This window comes from Hemibagrus wyckioides, linkage group LG17 (assembly GCF_019097595.1).
Source record: "Hemibagrus wyckioides isolate EC202008001 linkage group LG17, SWU_Hwy_1.0, whole genome shotgun sequence".
Lineage (NCBI taxonomy): Eukaryota > Metazoa > Chordata > Actinopteri > Siluriformes > Bagridae > Hemibagrus > Hemibagrus wyckioides.
In genome coordinates, this window is record NC_080726.1 from 23,287,897 (window position 1) to 23,306,452 (window position 18,556).

An 18,556-nucleotide genomic window follows, 5' to 3' on the forward strand; every position below is an offset into this window, starting at 1 on the left:
GTAAGTCCACAATCTTTAGGATATCTATAACAATCTTTACTTTAACCATGTGGGCCAGTCCACAGCAGCAGAAGATGAGTCACAATGCACAGAGCTCAAAGCAAAAGTAGATCTTTGAAATAAATCAGGCCACAAAGAGGAGCCACAGAGAGAGAGAGAGAGAGAGAGTATTAAACTATTTAACAAAAAAGGCAGACTAAACAAATGTATTGAAACTGGTCTAAAAGATTGAGAGTCTAAGATCCAAGCACTAAAAGGCTATTTCATAGTTAGGCTATTTGTTGGAAAAAGCTCAGCTGCTTGACATATTCTAAATTATGCTAGCTACTAATAAAGAGCCTGTACTGTTTCACTACAGTATACACCACAGGAAACTTCAGCCAAAACTACAGAGATCCTCAGAAGTACTTTGCTTATAAAGCTGTTTGTACTATTTCTCTGGAAACTCTGTGTGTTGTTTACTTTTTCTGTAATATTTTATGTGATGTAGTAAAATGCCAGATTAGGTCTTATTGAAGTAATCCAGAAATTACAGTCAAAGAGTGTTTATGGAGAGTGAATGCAGCTGCAACTGCATCAAGAAAAGAAATCAGAAATCAGAAAGAAATCAGGGGGAACGTTAATGAAGGGAATACCTCTCAGTGAGAAGGAGTTTTGAGCTAGTTCTTGTGAGAGGAATGTCATGCCTTTGTTTATGCTGACACTTAAATTCAGTGTATCCATACTTTTAACTTTTCTATCATGTCCCCAAACCCAATTCCTATGAAAAAACAACAACGACGACATATTGGAGGCAAAATCATTACATCAAAATGCAAAAGAATACCTGGGAGATTTGTTAAACTGTGACTGGATAACTATATCCTTCACCTGTACGAGAAAGAAAGCTGGGAGTTGTGTTGTGACTGCAGATATTTAATGCTGTATATTAGGAGTGGTTGTAGCTTGTAATTCCATCCCTTTGTCCAGGAAAAAAATAAGAAATATGCCCCCTCAACACTTTCTGCTCTGCATCCCAGGATGGTCTCCTCCAATCTGAGTTCCTCCAAAGTACACTTATTGATATCAGCCGTGCACAACATTTAGCGCTTTCAATAAGGTATGTCAGTAGTCACTTACATTCACTTGTTGAATCATTGACTTTAAAAATTGAGAAGAAAAATATACTTCATTCATCATGGTTAGCTGTGACAGAAGACAAGCATGATGGTGTCCATGTTTTTATTCCAGTTTTGTAGCTCAAGTGCATGGAGGTAAAAAAAAAAGTCAATTCAGGGGTACTTCAAATGCAGCATAAATAAAATCCATGATCATCACCCTTAACCTGAGATAAAGGGGTCACTATGTGAATTTCCTGTTTTTTAAGAGAAAAAGTCTACCATCAGGGCCTCTGAGATGAAGACATTTACTCACTGACTGCTTTCATCATACCATGGAGGCAGTACCACTGGATTGGGATTCCATTTGGGCTTAAGTTAAGCTTCAGATAAATTTTAAAGAAATATAGAAGTGTTTAGATGTTTAGATGACAATTTAGTACGCAGCCCTAGACTAGGCAGATCGGAACAGTTTTGCATAGATACACTATATTGCCAGACGTTTTGGGACGTCTGCCTTTACATGCACATGAATGTAATATGGAGTCAAGTTCCTCCACACCAAACTCGCTCATCCATGTCTTTATGGACCTTGCTTTGTGCACTGGTGTACAGTCATGTTGGAACAGGAAGGGGTCATCCCCAAACTGTTCCCACAAAGTTGAGAGCATGAAATTGTCCAAAATGTCTTGGTATGCTGAAGCTAAGGGGCCAAGTCCAACACCTGAATGGTGTCCCAAAACTTTTGGAAATATAAATGTCTTGATATGCTGAAGCATTAAGAGTTCCTTTCACTGGAACTAAGGGGTCGAGCCCAACCCCAGAAAAACAACACCTGAATTCAATGATTTGGAGGGGTGTCCCAAAACTTTTGTCAGTGTAGTGTATATGTAGCATTGGGTAACACGACATCAGGGCAAGCTTTTTAAAGTGCACTGTCTAGGTAGGTGTGCCAGGTGATAGGTACACAATGGACCAAGCAGAAGTTTCCCCTTTGCAAGCATTAAAAATAGAAAGTAACCAGGGTTTTTTTTTTTACAGACTGAGGATGTTGGGTTTCCTCTAGTACATATATTTTCTAGACTTTATATCAGCTCCTATCACTCCTACCTTATTAGTCTACAGCCCCTAAACAACTGTCAGTGCAGTTAGGACAGGCTAGTTGTCAACTACATCTCCCACAAACTGGACACAGAACAGCAACCATGTACACCGTATACACAACCTCATTCTGCATTGCAAAACTTCTTGCATTGCCGTACAAGATGCAAAAGGGGATCATGGTGATGATTATAAACCCTAGAGAACTCTAGAAAACCAACCCCACCCAAAAAAAAAAAAAAAAACTATTAAATGCACTCAGGAACCCTGAGTGTTTCCTGGACTAATGAGCAGCCCTGAGAACAGAACATCCATATATGTGATTATGCAGAGATTTGCTAAACAAAGCAGTTCCTACTTGAGTTGCCCTTTAGCTAGAATATGTACTATGTATTTCTCGTAAAAGTTACTCAGATGAACTACCCATCAACTCCAGTAGACAATCTTAGAAACATGGCATAATGTTAATTTTTTTTTTTTTTTATATTTTATTGTTTTTGTCCAAACCAGCCCTGATGTTCTTACTTTGGCTAAAAGTCAAGCCTTTGAAGAGGTTTGTTAATGTGGAGGGTTCAACCATTTCAGGAGTTTTAAAGTCAAGGTCTGGGACACATCAGACAGCAAAGCTTAATACAACAGGTCAGTGGGATTGCCAAATTGGATGATTTCAATGTAATCATAAAGTACTGCCCAGATAAACACAATACAGATGTGTTCTAGGATGTCCCTAGACATGAACACGTAAGGCGTCAGACAAGATTTTGTCTACATGTGTGTGTTTTTTGCCAGATTACCCGTCTTGTCAGGCTGCTATATATGTTGTGTATACCTCTAGTTTCTTGCAAGTACTTTGTGTTTAAGTGTTCTCTCATTGTCCTTTGCACATACTGCTGCAAACCCGGGGGTCAAAATACACTGATCAGGCTTAACATTGTGAGCAGTGAGAGGTGATGTGAATAAGACTGATGATCTCCTCATCATGGCACCTGTTAGTGGGTGGGATATATTAGGCAGCATGTGAACATTTTGTCCTCAAAGTTGATGTGTTAGAAGCAGGAAAAATGGACAAGTGTAAGGATTTGAGTGAGTTTGACAAGGACCAGATTGTGATGACTAGACGATTAGATCAGAGCATCTCCAAAACAGCAGCTCTTGTGGGGTGTTCCTGGTCTGCAGTGGTCAGTGTCTATCAAAAGTGGTTCAAGGAACAGTGGTGAACCGGCGACAGGGTCATGGGCGACCAAACCTCTTGATGGACGTGGGGAGAGAAGGCTGGCCCGTGTGATCCGATCCAACAGACGAGCTACTGCTGCTCAAATTGCTGAAGAAGTTAATGCTGGTTCTGATAGAAAGGTGTCAGAATACACAGTGCATGACGGGTCAGGGCTGTTTTGGCAGCGAAAGGGGGACCAACACAATATTAGGCGAGTGGTCATAATGTTATGTCTGATCTGTGTATAATCTCAGGTTTCTTCCTATGAAGAGCATAAAGTTGGTATGGGACCTATAGTTATAGGTAAGAGGTGTATTTCAATAAGCCTTTAAAGCCTGTGTAATAGTTTCAATTTTGATGTAATGAGCTTGATACTGTTTATTCTGGCAAAAGCTTGGAATTTCCATAAAGTAAACCGGGTTCCATTATCACTTCCCAACTGTCCTGTTAAGCATGTGCATGACAAACAAAGTACAGAGAATGAACTTTGAGTTTTAAGGGAAGCGGTTTCACTGTGAAGACCTTAAGCCATAATTGGAGCTCTGTGTTTGAGCAGTTGTATTGGACAGTGTTTCCATTTATACAAATTTGGAACATTTCAGCTTCTACCCACCACCCTGTCCTTTGGCTCACATGCCAGGCAGAAAGGTTCCTCAGTATTTGCACATTGTTTTGCACATTGTTCTGCTGAACTCATGAGACCCTAAAACAAGGAGTGCTTTAAACCTGTCTGGTGCAGCTTTCTGAGGGTGAAGAGTAGTTATTAATGTAAGAATCTCTCAATTAGTTTTGAGATACACTTAGCAGTGTTTAATGACCTTGATCAGGCCTTGACCTTGATCCAGTGTGATACCACTGTACCAATGCCGTACCGGTCAGATCGAAGCAAAAATATCATGTATGCTAATGAGTGGATACTGGTCCGCATGGACATAGTGATATTAAAGCTGCCAGCACTTGTCCTGACTGCTAGTGCTATGGGTGTTCATATCAGTCACATCAGTGTGCTTTGGAAAGAATAGTTTGATCCTCTAGAGGCTTGAGTTCTATCTTCATATTAGGGTAAATAGTTGGCACAGATGGAACTTTGGGAAGCTGGGAATTGTCCTCTATGGAAATATGTGCCTTAATACACTATATTACCAAAAGTTTTGGGACACTCCTCCAAATCATTGAGTTCAGGGGTTGGGCTCGGCCCCTTAGTTCCAGTGAAAGGAACTCTTAATGCTTCATCTTCATACCAAGACATTTTGGACAATTTCATGTTTGGGGATGACCCTTTCCTGTTCCAACATGACTGCACACCAGTGCACAAAGCAAGGTCCATAAAGACATGGATGAGTGAGTTTGGTGTGGAGGAACTTGACTGACCTGCACAGAGTCCTGACCTCAACCCCATAGAACACCTTTGGGATGAATTAGAGCGGAGACTGTGAGCCAGACCTTCTCGTCCAACATCAGTGCCTGACCTCACAAATGCGCTTCTAGAGGAATGGTCAAAAATTCCCATAAGCACACTCCTAAACCTTGTGGAAAGCCTTACCAGAAGAGTTGAAGCTTTTATAGCTGTAAAGGGCGGGACAACTCCAAATTACATTCATGTGCATGTAAAGGCAGACGTCCCAGTTTTGGTCTGACTCACAGTCTCCACTCTAATTCATCCCAAAGGTGTTCTATCGGGTTGAGGTCAGGACTCTGTGCAGGTCAGTCAAGTTCCTCCACACCAAACTCATCCATGTCTTTATGGACTTTGCTTTGTGCACTGGTGTGCAGTCATGTTGGAACATGAAGGGGTCATCCCCAAACAAAGTTGGGAGGTTGAAATTGTCCAAAATGTCTTGGTAAGCTGAAGCATTAAGAGTTCCTTTCACTGAAAATAAGAGGCCGAGCACAACCCCTAAAAAACAACACCTGAATTTAATGATTTGGAGGGGTGTCCCAAAACTTTTGGCAATATAGTGTATGTTTCGTAGTCCCAATTTTCTATGGGATGAACATTCCTGTAGCTTGGTGTGTTTCTTCTGAGTTATCCTCACAATTTATGGACTGCCAGTTGAGCTAAATGTTCCTTAGCCATTCACTTCCAAACAGAAAGGCACAACTGGTGTGCTGTACAATACAGGTGTTTTGTGGTCATATTTCACTTTCATTTTCAGTTTTCTTACACTCTTGTGTATGGTTTTAGCATGACTGTGGAAGGTTTCAGTTATGTGTGAAAAGTTTTCTTGTACTTTGTACATTTGGTATGACAAGTTTGACATCATTTTTAAGTTAACTCATTCATTTACAGATTCTTGTCTGTAAATTCTCATAGGTCTGTCATTTTCATAGAATTTCATAGATCTCTATCCTGATTTCCACAAGTGTTCTCTTTTTGTTTCACTTTGCACATTTCTTGTGGGCGTAGCTTTCCGTTAGCCTGTTTGCATTCTTTGTCTTTCAATCTGCATTTTGCGGGGTCACATGTCTTTTATCCATATCTAGAGCATGCCTGTGCTTTTCTTTTGCACAGTTCATATGGCACTTCACACCGGCCTTCCTTAGCAATGAGTGGCTATATACAGAGAAATGGCTACCTCCCATGTGTGACTTACTGCTAAGCCTATTTTTCCCGCGTAAGCAGGCATTTATCCATGCTTTCATTGTTCAAACCTATCTCTACAAACTTATCTCTGTAGGCATTAGACAACACCTTGCCAAATTGGCAATGCTCTGCAACTTTGAAGCCATTATTTAGCTTGCTAGAAGGGACTTTGTAAGTATTGCAACATATATAATTTACGTTCATCTTCAGGAGCTCTCTTAGACACCGGATATAAAGTTCCACCCCTGTGAGTGTAACGAAAGAACCTGAAAAACAGGAATAGTGCTAAAGAATGTAGCAGAGCCCATAACCAAGGGTTTGTCTCTTTCTATTCTTTCCACAGTGTAGTGGTCTAATTATGTGGGAGATTAGCTGCTGATGCAACTATTGCCGTATCACACACCTGGGCTTAGACAGTCACATCTTGCTCTAAACTGTTCTCCGGTGGCACAGTATTAGCAGTAGTGGGCTGGAGAGATGTGTTGCTAATGCATTTATGGGTGGGTAGTTCAAGGCGATTTTATAGCAAAAGAACAGTTTTACAGGTACACCATAATAGCAGAAGCACAGGCAATAGTTTTTAAGTGGTAGTCATCACCCTGCAGGTAAACATATATGGAAATCAGAGAATTTGCCCAATTCCACCGTAATGTGGACATCACCGTCGAGCATTTTTAAGGCATTTTAAGCAATGCAGTTATGCTGACCTGTCTCAAAGAATTGTTCACACTGGCACAGGTCAACTGATGAAATAAAGACTATACATATCAAGTACAGGGGGTTATATTGGAGTTATTATGCCTACTGTCTACTATATGCTAATTTTCATTTTCACTGATGCGTGTCTGGTGAAATAAAAATGTATGCAACCATATGTAATGTATACTTATTAAAAATATTATGTTTTATTATATTAAAATATTCATCATCAGGCTTGATTCCCGGGCAGGGCGCCAACCCAACTCTATCTATCTATCTATCTATCTATCTATCTATCTATCTATCTATCTATCTATCTATCTATCTATCTATCTATCCAGCCTGTTCAGCAGCATTTTTATGCTAGTAAGAACTAGCTTTAAAGTCCAGACGGACAAAACCTGCAAAGATTTGTGCTGCATAATTGTCAAAAAAAAAGCACCAGCTGTTGCCAACACTTTCGAAACAAGCCGACTGAAAGGATGCAGGTTACTGCAATTGGACAGCAGTGGTTTCAGATCTGCTTTCCAGTGCTGTGGTGTGTGGCCAGGTAGAACAATGACACTGGCTTTAGCTGAGAATGAAATCTACAGCTGCTCTGGTGGATTTCAGTTTCAGTGAACTAAGTGGGAGCTTATCCTTATTTTTATGAACTCTTGCGAACCATACCAGCAATTGTGTAATGATTTATCAGAGCAGAAAACTTATCCTGTTTGGTTTTAAGATACACTATATTGCCAAAAGTATTCGCTCACCCATCCAAATAATCAGAATCAGGTGTTCCAATCACTTCCATGGCCACAGGTGTATAAAATCAAGCACCTAGGCATGCAGACTGTTTTTACAAACATTTGTGAAAGAATGGGTCGCTCTCAGGAGCTCAGTGAATTCCAGCGTGGAACTGTGATAGGATGCCACCTGTGCAACAAATCCAGTCGTGAAATTTCCTCACTCCTAAATATTCCACAGTCAACTGTCAGCTGTATTATAAGAACGTGGAAGTGTTTGGGAACGACAGCAACTCAGCCACGAAGTGGTAGGCCACGTAAACTGACGGAGCGGGGTCAGCGGATGCTGAGGCGCATAGTGCGAAGAGGTCGCCAACTTTCTGCAGAGTCAATCGCTACAGACCTCCAAACTTCATGTGGCCTTCAGATGAGCTCAAGAACAGTGTGCAGAGAGCTTCATGGAATGGGTTTCCATGGCCGAGCAGCTGCATCCAAGCCATACATCACCAAGTGCAATGCAAAGCGTCGGATGCAGTGGTGTAAAGCACGCCGCCACTGGACTCTAGAGCAGTGGAGACGCGTTCTCTGGAGTGATGAATCGCACTTCTCCATCTGGCAATCTGATGGACGAGTCTGGGTTTGGCGGTTGCCAGGAGAACGGTACTTGTCTGACTGCATTGTGTCAAGTGTAAAGTTTGGTGGAGGGGGGATTATGGTGTGGGGTTGTTTTTCAGGAGCTGGGCTTGGCCCCTTAGTTCCAGTGAAAGGAACTCTGAATGCTTCAGCATACCAAGACATTTTGGACAATTCCATGCTCCCAACTTTGTGGGAACAGTTTGGAGCTGGCTTGGATGCAACTGCTCGGCCATGGAAACCCATTCCATGAAGCTCTCTGCGCACTGTTCTTGAGCTAATCTGAAGGCCACATGAAGTTTGGAGGTTTGTAGCGATTGACTCTGCAGAAAGTTGGCGACCTCTTCGCACTATGCACCTCAGCATCCGCTGACCCCGCTCCGTCAGGCTGAGTTGCTGTCGTTCCCAAACACTTCCACGTTCTTATAATACAGCTAACAGTTGACTGTGGAATATTTAGGAGTGAGGAAATTTCACGACTGGATTTGTTGCACAGGTGGCATCCTATCACAGTTCCACGCTGGAATTCACTGTGCTCCTGAGAGCGACCCATTCTTTCACAAATGTTTGTAAAAACAGTCTGCATGCCAAGGTGCTTGATTTTATACAACTGTGGCCATGGAAGTGATTGGAACACCTGATTCTGATTATTTGGATGGGTGAGCAAATACTTTTGGCAATATAGTGTATGAACAGTTACAAAGCACAATCTATCATTTGTTATTTATTAAACTTGTAATTGTTGGCAAAATTGCTGCAGTGTTAGAGGAATACTACACCAACTAGGCATAACATTATGGTCATGACCCGTCCTGTACTGTGTATTCTGACCCCTTTCTATCAGAACCAGCATTAACTGCTTCAGCAGTTTGAGCAACAGTAGCTCGTCTGTTGGATCAGATCACACGGGCCAGCCTTCACTCCCCACGTGCATCAATGAGCCTTGACCGTCCATGACCCTGTCGCCGGTTCACCACTGTTCCTTCCTTGGACCACTTTTTATAGATGCTGACCACTGCAGACCGGGAACGCCCCACAAGAGCTGCAGTTTTGGAGATGCTCTGATCCAGTGGTCTAGCCATCACAATCTGGCCCTTGTGTCAAATCCTTACACTTGTCCAGTTTCCTGCTTCTAACTTGTGCAAGGACAAAATGTTGACTTGCTGCCTAATATATCCCACCCACTAACAGGTTCCATGATGAGGAGATGAGAGAGTGTTATTCACTTCACCTGGCTCAGAATGTTATGCCTGGTCGGTGTATCTCAGACACACAAGCTCAAGTTTTATTATTATTATTATTATTATTATTATTATTATTATTATTATTATTATTATTATTATTATTATTATTATTATTATTATTATTATTCAGGATAGTATGATGGTTGGGAGGGTGTTTTCTTGAAATATATTGGCTTCCTTAATACAAATTATGCACCATTTGAATGCCAATGCCACAGCCTATTTGAATGCAGTTGCTGACAATGTCCATCCCTTTATGGCCGCAATTTGCCCATCTTAAAATGACTTCTTCTAGAATGTGTCCTAAAGCACACTAAACCGGTTTAAAAATATGACAATGATCTCAGTGTACTCTAATAGCGTCCTCAGTTGCCAGATCTAAATCCAGTAGAGCACCTTTGGGATGTTGTAGAAGAGAATATTGGCAGCATGAATGTGCAGCTGAAATAACGGCAGCCATTATGTGATTCAGTCGTGTCAACATCGAACAGAGTCAAAGAAACATCTTGTGGAATCCCTGCCATGAGGAATAGAGCTTGTTCTGAAAGAAACTGACAACTTTTACACTTTTTCAGTGCTGCAGTTTCACATTGGAGTATGTTAATAGGACCTTTTTCTGTTCTAACACTTTACCAATAATATTAGTGGTGATGGAAATGAGTGTAACAGAGGAGACACAGGGATATAGTGAAAGATCCATGTACAGGAGTTGAGAAACATGAGAAACAACCCACATGCTGAAAAGGTCATACACTAAACACCCAGCTTCTCCATAGAATGACTGGAAGATCTCTCAAAGGAGCTAAATCTCATAAGTGGACGCTGAAGGGTGTGATGACACAACCGTAAAAATTATGTCTGCCTTTATAATCACCTTTACTCATAGCCTAGTGTTGATGGGTGAGAAAATGGCATTTACTGCTTGAGGACAAGAAATTCAGTAGCAATTAAGGAATAAAGTGATTAATCAAAAGTCAAACTGGCTCCTTAACTACCTAATTACACAATTATGCAGAAATCCTAGACAAGTTAAGAAAGTCAGTAACACATTTCCACACAATTTTTAGGAAAATGCTTATTTTTAATGAGATGTGAAATCCTGGCAGAAAAACATGATTTTTTCATCTTTTTTCGGCTTTTGATTAGATTCAGCCTCAATTACCTTCATTAGATTCAATTACCTTGATTAGATTCAGCCACAATTACCATCGATGACAATTTTATCTTCATTTTTTTTTATTTTAATGGCATTCTTATTAATATTAAACACAGAACAAATGCAGAGTTAAACCGATCTCAACAGACAATTTAGAGATACCAAATCAGTCAGCATGTCTTTGGGTGACTAAGGAAGGAAACTAGAGTATCCAGAGGAAACTCCTGGAGTATAGAGGGAACATGGAAACTCCATATACAAAGGGTGGAGACAGGAATCTACTAACCACTAAGCCACTGTGTTCCACATGCATACGTTCAAGACATTTGTGTTCACACTTCACTGCTCCTGGTCTCACTTCACTGTCCCTGTGGCTTGTGACCTGAGCACTAGACTACCATGCTGCTGACCCAAGTTCAAACACTGTCCTTGATTATAACATTCGCTTGTACTCTGCCTTGCTTCACCTCCTCTGTGGCTCACATGCAGAGTGTCTGATTTCTGGCTTTCTTAAAAGATTAAAATAACAAATTTCCACCCAATCCATGAATGTGTCACACTTATCTGTGTAATAGTACTGGCCACATGGTGACTTTCCTCATCACCCTGAAATTCTTTCCAGACTATGCTTGCCCATGGATCCCTTTGGCTTCATTGTAAAAACAGTGCTGATTAAAGTAATAAATTACCCACTACTGGCCTCTGATAAGGTTTGGGTCTCCTTGGGTCTCCTCAATGACCACATTGTTCGTACTACACTCCTTGATAGACTAGAAAATGTTGTTGGAGTTGTTGTTGATTGTTATCAGTTATTAGGAACACTGTACTAATAATGGCCGGGGCCTCACTTTGCTTTTGAATGTTCAGAAAGTCTCAATTCTTTGAGCCATCGATTCCACAAGATGTCAGAAGCATTCCTTTGACACTCTGGTCCAGGTTGACCGAATAGCATCACACATGAATTTCACATGAGTGAATCTCACGTTCTACCAAATCCCCAAGGTGTTCTTTTGGATTCAGGTCTGTTAAACTTATTGTCATGTTCATGAAATAGTTGCTTTGTGACATGGTGCATTATCATGCTGGAAATAGCCATTAGATGATGGGTAAATTGTGGCCATGAAGGTAGGTAATTGTGGTCATAAAGGTAGAATGGTCAGCAACAATTCTTAAATAGGCCTCCAAGCCTATGGTTGATTGGTATTAATGGACCCAAAGTGTACAAAGAAAACATTCCTTACACCATTACACCACCTCCATCAGCCTGGACTGGTACCATAAGGCAGGAGCTATGGATTCATCCTGTTGCCACCAAATTCTGACCATAATTCTGTCCATTCTCTGCTGGTCTTTCTCATCAACAAAGTATTTCCATCCTCAGAACTCCTGCTCAGTGGATGCTTTTTTCTTTGATCTTTGATTAACTCTAGAGAACGAAAATCCCAGAAGATCAGCAGTTATAGAAATACACAAACTCTCAGACTCAAAATCACATTTTTTCTCATTCTGATGGTTGATGAACATTATCTGAAGCTACTGGCATGTGTCTGTGTGATTTTATGAACCGCCACACTGACTTTTTTCAAAAGAGGCGTAATTTTTGTTGGTACCTTGAATAGTGAAGGCTATAGAAAGGGGCAGATTTCTCTTGCAAAGCCCCACAGTTATGGAACAGCCTTCCAATTAGTCTCTGGGACAAAATCTGAGATAAAGTGTTTGCAACATTAAGTCAAGCATTTTGTTAGTATTTTTTCTTCGGTAAAGGAACAGACCTGGAGAATATTTTGGGATATTTAGATGCTGTTGCTCTCCCATTCTCTTGTCTTCACACTCAGGTTTGTTGCTGGTGGAGTGGCAGGCTGATTTATATCCCAGGGCATCATCATGTCTGTATTTCCTCCTTGCTTTTTTACTTATGCTGAAGCTCTTCAGACCTGCCTGATCCATCTGGATGCACTACTTTTAGGTGAAGTTCCCATCACTTGGAAACCAGTTGATGTTGCTGAAGATGTCCTCATATGGACAGCCTAAAGATACATCAGATTACTGGATGGAAGGGCAAGTTTGCTACACTGGTTTAAGACTACAGATTTGCGCTCGTGAAGTGAACAGTTGATAACTTCAACAAAATAGACGTGATGTTAAAACTAGAATGAATCTACTTCAAAATTTTCCTTTTAGACTATAGAGTACACAGTTATAGAAGAGAATAATTCATAACTGCACTATCCTGTGTCACCAAGATGAGACTGGATGCCATTTTGAGCCTGCTTCCTAATATAATAAACTATATATATAGCCTGCTTCCATTTTGAGCCTTTTTCCTAATATAGTCTCTGAGTTTTTTTTAGCCACTGTCACTTCTGGTGGGTGGGATAAATTTATAGATATGGAATTTATAAATGTAAAATTTTTGTCTAAAATCTGTCTATTTCTAGAAATCCGATTTTTCCAAAAAGTGCTAAAATTTTATTATTGCATTTAATTGAAGATCTCTTAATATGGACAAATTGAGATTGGCCCTTTGTGACTTTTTATTAAATTATAGCTGATAGAGTTTTCTCAGCAACAATAATTTAAAGTATCTATTGACTTTCAATCAAACTGGTTTGTGCTTTTACTTTATAAATAGTGATATTGAGGTTAACACAGTTTAATTAGTTATTGTGTTTGCAGTTTCCTTAAAGACATGTTGCAGCTTGCGCTCGGAGGGATTTTCTGCACCTTTTCTGCTCCACCCTGTCGCTTCTTCTCCATACTTCAGTGCATTGGCATTGCTTCTTATGAACCAACTTCTGATGACCTATCTGGGCCTGATGCTACCTAGGTACCTCAATAAAGAGACCTCTTTGACCTCCACACATTGTACACTAAACAGAAGTGTAGTGACACAAAATGTGACCAGAATAAGACAGTTTTGTTTTTACTGAGCCTGCCTTGTTAAATTAGGATTCCCTAATTCTTAAAGCAGGTCTGAGGTGGAAGCTCAACTGCTTAGGTTCTGGGTTATTGTGATTTCAAGCCCCAGCACCGCCAAGCTGCCACTTTTGGGCCCTTAAGCAAGGCTCTCAACCCCCCCCTCCTGCTCCAGGGGTGCTGCATCATGGCTGACCCTGCACTCTGACCCCAACCCATCTAACAGGGGTTCGTCTAAGGATGGGATATGCGATGAGAGAATTTCGCTATGCAGTAATGTGTATGTGACAAATAAAGGCAACTACTTACTTTATTTCAAACAATGGATTTTAGTGCTTATAAATTGTGCTACACTTACTCAAAGATTCACTCTGGCATTATACCAGTCATGAGCTGTTGGCATGGGGCAGAAGGCATGGGGCAGAAAATGGTCTACACCTTACAGTGGCCCCCAAACTTTTTCTGTGAGGGCCACATCATTTTTTGTTTCTTTAGTGGGGGTTTGGATCAGTCTGTACCTGAAAGTTACATGGGCCGGAGTGACTTCTAGTATTATTGTGGAGACTTTATTATGATTTTAAATGTGCTTATTACGCCTCCTAATGTTAGAATAGTTTATCATTTTGTTATGCACCGTACAGACAAATGACCATTCCTTTTCAAGAGATGCAGTATATAGCCTATTAAAAGAGACATTAATACTATCATAATGAAATTTTTTTCATATTCAGTGCTACTGATATCAAAACTGTAGGCTTGCTTCTGGCTGGTGAGAAGTCCAGTGTCAGGTTCCGTTCCTGTCACAGCATGTCTCAAAGTCTGATGCAAATGTTCATCAGTAAGTCTGGATTTTGAGTCTGAGTTTTCATCACTTTCACGCATGGAAAGGTTTACTCACAGATATAAGTGTGAACATCTTCACTGCATGCCTCCTGACGTTTGGGTATGTCTCGTTAGGGAGGGCAGCGTAGAATTCGATGAGACCGTTGGGCTTAAATGTGTCTTTTAGAACATCACAGTTCTGTAACTCAAACTGATAATAAGAAGACAGGGCTTCGTCAATGTCGGCAGCAAAGGGGTTCTGGAAAAGGCGAATTTCTTTAGTGTGGAACTCCGGCGCCACACTTCCGGCAAATAATTAGGCTATGTTATTAACTAAGGGAAATTTTTAGTTTGAAATCCAACCTTTATTATCAAATACAGATATGATATAAGTAAAATATACAGTATATGTCTCGGAAATTTTCCAGAGGGCTGGTCCAAATGTGGGGACGGGTCACGTTCGTAGTTTGGGGACCCCTGCATTATAATCACTTTTACAATAGATGTGTAAAGACCAGTATCAGATAGGCCCTTCTGATTAACGTAAATTTTACATTAGCTTACCATTATCTGCTATTTCTCCTGATCACTGTTGTAGAAGCATATAAAATACTTAGTGAATATAAAAAACAAGTTTATAAAACCTGTACTTGATTGCCTTTTTATCGTGTTAGGTTCCATATTACCTGGAGTTGCAAGGAAGGACTATGAAGTGATAACTACTGAAGTGATATCTACAGGTATGCAACAGGTTTGTGGTGAAAAAAGAGTCATAATCTTAGAGACCCTCAATAAGAAATACTTTTAGCTGAATTTGGCAAAAAACAAAGAGCAAAAAGGCTTAGATAGCTTTCCTAATGACCTCGTGCAGTACACGTTGCCTTTTATTTGACACATGACGATTTTTTATTGGCTTACATACAGCAAGGTTTTTTAAACATTTTATATGACAAGGAATCAATACAATTTTTCAATGCCATTTACTACAATGTATTGTGTTTTGTAGTTGACAGGGATGAAAGACGCCAGCCTGATCACAGCATCATTACACCTTTGCTCTACCATGTGGTAAATTTTAGGATCACTGTGTCTTGAGGGTTTGGTATATAACACCCGACACCTGAAAAGAGTAGTAAATATCTAATTATTATAAATTATATGCACGTATACATACTGTATAACAAACATACTCTATGTAGTTATCAGGAAAAATCTCAAAGCTATGGTAAAATACTGAATCAGTACTGACCCACATCAGGCCTGATTATGGTGCCATTCTGCAGTTTGACAAGAAGCTCCCAGTAGGTACGGTCAGCATCGATTCCTGGAACTCCATTCACACTTACGAGGAATGGACCATAGTTCGGATCCTCTTTAATAGTGAATCTATACAGAAAATGGAATACTTAACTGGAATTAAGTTTTTATCCCAAATCAAAACAGCAAGAAGACTGCATTAACAACACTTCTACACTATTATTATTATTGTAGCACTACTACTACTGCTACTACTACTAATAATAATCATCATCATCATCATCATCTTCATCATTATTATTATTTATTTGTTAATTTGCTAACACTTTACAAATGAGCAATCCATTTTACTTTGACAGGAATGATTAGCTAGACCTGATCTACACGAAGGCTAGACCTGTATCTCTGATATCTGATATGTCTGAAACTCAATTGTGCTGTAGTTAATAATGAATGATTATTGACTAAACTATTTAGTTTGTATCAGGGGGGTCATTTTGGCTGTCACCCCACACACACACACACACACCCTACTGTCCAAACTTGTACTATGATAACTTACTTAAAATCATTAGTAGTCTCTTGGATCTTCCTCATGGCACCTAGTAAGATCCCTCTGTATGCGATGTCGGTGTTGAAGGTCAAATTCCTCTGGTTGGTGAGTGAGTTGTACACGAGGAGTGAAATAGGATATGGCTTCTGGATGTCTGCGAGGAGGAACATGAAAATCAGACACTTTATATTTGCTTCAGGAAAACATGGAATTTATAAAAATACAGATTTGCATGCTGTGATGTATTCACATGCGGTATACTGTGAGTGCAAAGCAGATCAGGATTTCTATGGACATGACAGCAAACGCGACAGCAAACGCAACAGCACCCCCCCCCCCCAAATAATACCACAACAAACTCTCAGCTAATCGGAAAACTCAACAATTTAACAAGTGTTGTTGCTGTTGTGTTTTGGAATTTTTGCCTCCTTCTACTGTATGTTCCACACCAGAAGGATCAGAGATTTCTACCTACATGTTTAATTGGTTCCACTTCTAATGCATGATGCATTCTTAAAAGCTGCATATATTTCTATAAAAACGGAACATTTAATGACCGTGAATCAGACATTTTTGCATCGAAGGATGTGTGTATTCTCACCTGAAGTAAAGACCAGGGGAGCCAGAAGGTAGGTGAGCATAAACACGGACAGAAGAGCTGCAATTTTGAAGGCCATCTTGCTGCTTCTTTGCCCTGGAGCTCTGTGTGTGTGTGTGTCCTCGTCTGATGGTATTATATGCTGCAACACCTTTTTTTTTTCCAATCACATGATCCTGCCGATTTTTTATGCTTATCAGGAAGAAACTACATTAATACAATGATGCAGCTTTGTTCCATGTCCAAGTGCTGATATATTTCTTTACTGCTCAGAAAGCTATTATAAAATAAAGATTAATCTAATTTATTTGATGTTCTCATGGTTGTGTTTGTTTGCATTAATAAAACTGAACGCCTCAAAACGAATGCTTATCTCATTTAATGCGTTTCATTAGCAGCCTGATAACAAAATGTTCCTGAGGTAACTGAATGTAATTTTTACTTTTTCAGAGCACGGTGTTTTATCAAGTGTGCATTAGAGATTGGTGGGAACTTTCACCTCCAGTGAGACGTACCTGGATACCTTCTTGTGTGTGTGTGTGTGTATGTGGGTGTGTGTTTTTCTTTCTTTTTCTTGCCTCATATACCTTGAATACACCTGGAAGATATCTCAATTCCATTCGGTTTTATTTATCTGGAACTTATAACATACTTGTAACAATACTCACATAGCAGCTTTACAGAAATCCAAATAAAGATAAAGATAAGAATCCACGTAAAGATAGATGAATTAAGATTCCCTAAAAAGCTGGAATAGAGTGTCAGGGAGGGAGGTGAAAACTTCCCTCGGATGAAGAAGATGAGGAGGAAATCTCGATCGGAACACAGGAATCTTTCCTCCTCTGGGTGACATCTAGTAGTAGGATTAAGAAATCATCAATCATAAATATTCCTCCACAACTCTATAAAGCAATCTTTAGGGTAGCCATGTGGGAGGAAGCACAGCAGCAGAAAGTGAGTCATAATAATAGGAAGCTCCAGGCTGAAAGAGAGTATCAGGGTGAATCACTCAGGTCCGGAGGGTGAGAGGAACTATGGCAATAGGATCAGGCCAAAGCATCAAAGCATCACACATACACAGTTTATTAGAACAGATAATTAGCTATTACTCTTCAGTGGATTAAAGGGCTTGACAAGCGGGAGAGACAGAATCTACACCGATCAGGTATAACATTATGACCAGTGAGAGGTGAAGTGAATAAGACTGATGATCTCCTCATCATGGCACCTGTTAGTGGGTGGGATATATTAGGCAGCAAGTCAACATTTTGTCCTCAAAGTTGATGTGTTAGAAGCAGGAAAAATGGACAAGCATAAGGATTTGACCAAAAGGGCCAAATTGTGATGGTTAGATCACTGGATCAGAGCATCTCCAAAACTGCAGCTCTTGTGGGGTGTTGCCGGTCTGCAGTGGTCAGTATCTATCAAAAGTGGTCCAAGGAAGGAACAGTGGTGAACCGGCGACAGGGTCATGGGCGGTCAAGGCTCATTGAAGCACGTGGGGAGAGAAGGCTGGCCCGTGTGATCCGATCCAACAGACGAGCTACTGTTGCTCAAATTGCTGAAGAAGTTAATGCTGGTTCTGATAGAAAGGGGTCAGAATACACAGTGCAGGACGGGTCAGGGCTGTTTCTGCAGCAAAAGGGGGACCAACACAATATTAGACAGGTGGTCATGATGTTATGTCTGATCAGTGTATATATATATATATATATATATATATATATATATATATATATATATATATATATATATATATATATATATATATATATATATATCACATCTCACCAACTAAGTCACAAATCCAATATTCACAAGACTCTAAACAAAGTCTCAGGCTTATATAAGTAGCTTATATTGATTAAAATCGTTTATTCTGACACAGTAAAAATGATATCTTCAGATGAGGACTGAGAAGAAAATCTAGTGTCTACTTGAAAACAATGATTTTT